We start from the raw sequence: 6,135 nt of genomic DNA on the forward strand, positions 1-6,135 counted from the left end.
AAGCAAGGACAGCGAGCAAACAGCACTGCTCAGTAGGAAAACTACAATAGGCTGTGAGTCAGAGGAAAAACGGGAGCGAGGAACAGAGAGGTATGCTCAGGAAAGGTCAGCTTGTGGAGGGCTTTTTTAAAATGCCAGAAGGGACTGAAAAGCGCATAAACGCTGTGCACAGTTCATCTCTGTGACTTACATCTTTAATGTTCATATTTGGCTTGGAGGAATTCAAGCATGCACAATAAGATAAACAGAAAATCGAGTCAGGAAGTGCTACTACCGAGGCAAAACATAAAATCTATCAAATGACACATCAAATGACTTCTTTTCCTAGAAAACTTCCAAATGTATCAAAATCCATTTCCTTAACTGGTTATTCAATTTATGGTCAAGGTAAAGTTGGAGCATATCCCTGATGTAACTGAGCAAAAGCCAGGGTACATCCTGGTCAGATCGCCTGTCTATCACAGGGCTGACACAGACAGCCAGACGACCATTCACACTCATATTCACACCTATGTTCAATTAAGAATCTCGTGTTAACCTTAGTGCTGTTAGCGGTGGGTTGGAATCTACTGGCCTGCTGGCCTGTGTGGAGTTTGTAAGGACTCTAAGCTTCCTCACAAAGACATGGACGTGTTTTACACATAATGGGAAATCAAATATAAGGTGTTACTCTTCACAGTTTACTTTAATCACTCGTCTGTCCTACTTCCTCATGGTTTGATTATCATTAACCACACAGTGATCACAATGGGAAATTATCTGACCCTTACATTCCTCACCCAGGAAACTCTGTTTTTAATCCTTATTATGTGCTTCACACCCACGGTAAATTAATCATCATTCAAACAGTTTAACAGTTGGTTGTTTGAGAGATACCACACTTCTACTTCATTCCTGTCACACTACAGATTAATGAGATTTCATCTGTGGTGCTCACAGACTTGGAAAAAGATCTATGAAATTAAACAACAGTGTGTCTTTAAAAACATGTCCCTATCTGCATAATGCACATATCTTGTTTTGAACAATTGGAACTTGTTAAGACACAAGAAGCTCTTATCAGAAACCACTGACAGAGACTTCCGTGATTGTCCAGAGAAACCTGTTTCAAAGCATCGCCTGCAGTTGTAATTCAGTTCTTCAAAGCAGAAACCTAAAGAGAATAGCAAAAAATTCATTTTGGGTTTGTTTTTTCTGAAATTATTAAAAGTCTTGACATGAGAAACCTCCTCCCGCTTAAATTGAGACACTATTGGGTCTTGTATTGAAGAAAAAGCCCTAAGGTCGCGTTTGCTGAAAATAAGAGAGCTGATTTCCCCATGTAGCTTTAAAATGTGATTTGAAAACTTAACACTTGACACAGCAAAGTGCTGCAGAGATCTCTCCCTAGCAGAGTCTGACACAGTTTTATGCAAATGCACGTTGCACTGGTTAACAGTTAAACCCTGTAGGTTAAGCGGCTTAAATACAAAAGAATGAAGGCTAAGGCAATAATCCTTGGCACTTGGCATAACAAGATACTCTTTTATTTCTGTAATTTACACTAAATTTAGTCTATAAGCCTATTAAAGCATTTATGTGTGAGTTTTTTTTTTAAATTTACATTTATGGATAGATATTCTTTGCTGTAATTGAGGATCTAGATGACAAATCTGTTGCTGACAAGTATGCATATACTAGAAATAATATTCTGTGCTAGCATTTTGCTGATTTATAGAAGAAACCAACACTGAGGCAATGATAAACAGCACAGTGTAGCAACAATGAAGCTAGTTTAGCAAGCTGCTGCAGGTATTACTCATTTCTGGAGAAGACTTCATAAATACATACGAGCATGACCAACAAGACATTGTGAGCCATATTAAGGGAATAGGGACAGAGAACTCATAGGTTAGTGGCACTTTTCACGTTTCTCAAACATATATATTTGAGCCATGATTTAGATTTCAGAAACACTCCTACAAAACCCTGTGTGTGAACACATCTCACCTTGATGCTTAAATCAACACAACCTGTCTGCTTCAAGATGACATTTAAATTCTTCCCTGATTTAAATTCATCAGAAATGTCTTCAGGTCTTAAGTATTTATTGGTGGGGTGCAAAGACCAGAAAGAAACCCTCCTTTTCTTCCTTTCCTCAGTAATCCCAGCTGCTTTTCTAGAAACAGTTGCCTTCTAGTAGCATGACTTTAATGCTCTCTGTCAGAGTTGTCATTTTCACTCGCACCACTTTAACCTTAGTTCTGCTTGTTGTACCTCTGCTGCTCCAAATCGTTTTGAAGCATGCTCTGCTCAGACAAGCACAAGCCCGCACAGAAAGACTGAGATAATGCTCTTGCCTTATCAATCACTACATTTAGAAAGAAAAACTTGGCATCTAAGATCAGCCAGACATAGCTTATCCCTAACATGTTTCTGTTTTTTACACCTCCCTTAAGAATTTATCACTAACTCCTTATACTCTACTGATTTTTTACTAGTTCTCTGTTTATAAAAAGATTATTTGGGTTGTTTTTTTTTACATCCTCTGACACAGGGGGATTGTATTTGGATCTTCCAGTTGGAGGAGAGTGTCTCTAATGGTGAAGTCGCTATTTTTTCTTTTTTAACCAGACAGTCTGAGGAAATATACAGCTCTTTAAACAATACAACAGGATAGGCTGCTGCACTTCCTCAATATAACATGATGAGGAAGACCCACATGGGACCTCTATGACAAATACAGTCATGCAAACATAAAATACACTCATGATGATGCAGATTTTACTTTGAATTTACTTAATGAACACTGTGCTGGTGATGTTTCTTGTAGTGACATTAACATGGTTCTGGATTCATGTTGGTAATTTCGCAATGTTGCATGAACAAGTGACTAACAGCAAGAAAGAATACCATGACTATTATACACACTTTTTGAAATGTGTAAATACAGCAGAAATGACAGTGATTCAATTATCTGACCTGTGACTTACTCAAGGTTAAAGATTTAGTCTCCTCTGCAGTATTGCACAAAAGTCTTCTGCTAGGAAAATGAGAAAGAGGTGCAACGGTTTGTTGACAAGTGCAAACATTCGTGGGAATACAGTGTATAAGAGTTTGTACAGTTCTAACCAGCATAAAAGTCAATATTTGGTATGACCATCTTTATTATTCAGCCTGATTTCTCTTAGGCAAACTTCTTATATCTTTAGCATACCTAAAGCATATAGTTAGGGCTGGACCAGGTGACCCTGAATCCTCCCTTAGTTATGCTGCAATAGACGTAGGCTACCGGGGGATTCCCATGATGCATTGAGTTTTTCCTTTCCAGTCACCTTTCTCACTCACTATGTATTAATAGACTTCTCTGCATTGAATCATATCTGTTATTAACCTCTGTCTCTCTTCCACAGCATGTCTTTTATCCTTTCTTCCTTCTCTCACCCCAACCGGTCGCAGCAGATGGCCGCCCCTCCCTGAGCCTGGTTCTGCCAGAGGTTTCTTCCTGTTAAAAGGGAGTTTTTCCTTCCCACTGTCGCCAAAGTGCTTGCTCATAGGGGGTCATATGATTGTTGGGTTTTTGTCTGTATCTATGAAGCACCTTGAGGCGACTTTTGTTGTGATTTGGCGCTATATAAATAAAATTGAATTGAATTGAATTGAATTTAGGTAGTCTTCAGGAATATTTCTCAAGGACATTCAAAGCTCTTCTTTAGATGTGGGCTGCTTTTTGTTCTGTCCTCTGTCAAGATGGTCCCACACTGCTTCAATAATGTAAAGCTCCAGGGAGGCCAATCCATGACTGATAGTGGTCCACTGAGTGTTTTCTATCCAAGTATGCTGATGCTACATTGACAGCATGTTTGGGATCACTGTCATACCGAAAAATGAAGCTGTTGTCAATCAGATGTTTCCAGAGGTTGTGTCAAAATATGTCGGCACTTTTCTGTATTCGTGATTCTGTCAGTTTTGACAAGATCGTCAACACGACTGGCTGCAGCCCTAAACATGACAGCACCTCCACTGTGTTTCACAGATGACTGCAGACACTCACATCTCTCCTGACCTCCTCTATACATTGACAGTGATACAGTGTTAATCAGTCATTTTATATTTGGATTCATGACTCCATTAGATCAGTTTGTGTGTATTTGGCATACCTCAGCCTTTTCTCCCTCTTTTCCTTCCTTTAGGACTCCAAAAAGCCACCTTTCCACTCAGACTATTTCTGATGATGCTTTGGTAGGTGAATCAACTGAAGCTCCAGATGCATCTCTCAGCTCCTATGTCAGGCTTTTGCTGGATTTCTTTTTCCTATTTATTGAGGATATGACTTTAAGGTGCTGTTTATCAGTTTGGTTGGTCTGATATAAGTTTTTTTCTTTTTCTTTTTTGTTATGCTTGACACTCCTCCTGAAGTTGCCTGTGTGGGCGTGTCCTACCATCTCTCTTGTCTTGGGTGCCACCTTTTTATTTTGTACAGCTGACTCACCAATTGAAGGTATTTAAGCCCAGAGAAAGGTGAGCTCTGGGCCAGAGTGCCATTTGAGTTGTTGCAGCTAGTGAGCTGTATTTTGTGATTGTTTGCTCCTGCTTGGTGGGGAGGAGTGTGTTTGGTTACTAACCCTTTTCTGACTTATTTTTCAGTTTACCGACCGACGTTTGAGTTTTGTTTTGTTTCTTTAAATGGTGATAGCGGCTTGTCCGTCTCTTTTAGTTGAGTTATTAATAGAAACTTTAATAAAACTGTTTAATTTAACCATTTTGCCTCTCTGTCTCCTTCTTCCGACCCGGACACTTTGTGTTACTTTCCCTAATCGCCTGGACCCTTTTAGGGGAACGTAACACACTTCTTTTGTTCTCCACTTGCCCAGCTTCCTCAATTTTTTAAGGGCACAGTACACACCATGCCATGGAGGGGAGGAGGCAAATAAACATTTTGAAAGGTTTTGAGAAGACAGAAGATAATCTGGTAAAAAAAAGAAAAGAAAAAGAAAAGAAATGAGGGCTGGCTCAAAAATGTTGCACAGCACTATATGTTTTTAAAACACAGCAGCACACAACAATACCGACAACTGGCTGCAGGAGAAAGCTTTGCAAAATTCTGTAGGAACCATTTTTTTTTCTTTTTGTGTGTAGGGGACACTTTTAATCCTGAGCATGTTATTATTTAAACACCACCTCAGTCAAACAGCAGCAGGCCCACTCTTACGGATGATTCACAGGTTATGGAGAAAGTGTAGACACGTGTTTTGGCGGACTGCAAGCATACAGAGTGTAGCATGTGATCAGTGCAGGCTATAAATAACTTGAACTCGGTTTACACTTAATAGGTTTCCCAGTGTGTGGAATGATGGTCGACCTTCTGAAGTCTCCTCAGAGTACACTTCAGTTTTAAGAGCAGTGATGAGCAGTAAGCGCGACAATCGCGCCCCTTATTGGTCAAACACATTAAGTACTGGCAAGCTGAATGCGCCACACATTACGCCCTAATCAGTAAGCACATAACATTTGGCATGTGCTTAGAAGATTTCGTGAGCGGTTAAACTGTGAGTCATGTTTTTGAAGTTGAAAGTGAAGCATCTTGTTTAATGCGTTTGTGTAATGAGAGAAAAAAGAGAAAACTTATTCCACCGACAGTATTGGGCAACGCAAAAAGCAGCGATGTACGATTTAACCACAACCACGGGTTGCAAAACACATTTTATTTGAGTGGGAATGAAAAACTATAAATCCTTCAGGGGGCTTTATTTACTCGGTATTTTTAGAAGGCTTAGCAAATCCCATTGCAAAACAACAAAACGACGGGGACATTCTATGAATTCCACTGCTAGAAGAAGCTTAAAACGCCATGGGTTTATTATGGAGCAAGAATTTGGGGGTAAACACCGGTGGTTTTACAAACCGGGGGGAGGGGGTATATTTTTCCGATATTTCCAGCTGCCTCCAACAGCTTTGACAACTACCTTTGCACTGTGCAAATGATTTTCATTGACTGTTTATCACAGATCATCACGACTGAGAAGGCCTGTTGCAGTTGCATCACAGAACACTCGATGGCGCACAGCAGCAACAGGTAAATGTTGTTTATATGCTTTCAGTGGCCACATTCCGTACTCCACTCTTTAGAGGTAATACGGCGCTTTAGGTATTTAG

This window comes from Neolamprologus brichardi, chromosome 14 (genome assembly GCF_056152115.1).
Source record: "Neolamprologus brichardi isolate AB-2024 chromosome 14, ASM5615211v1, whole genome shotgun sequence".
Taxonomy (NCBI): domain Eukaryota; kingdom Metazoa; phylum Chordata; class Actinopteri; order Cichliformes; family Cichlidae; genus Neolamprologus; species Neolamprologus brichardi.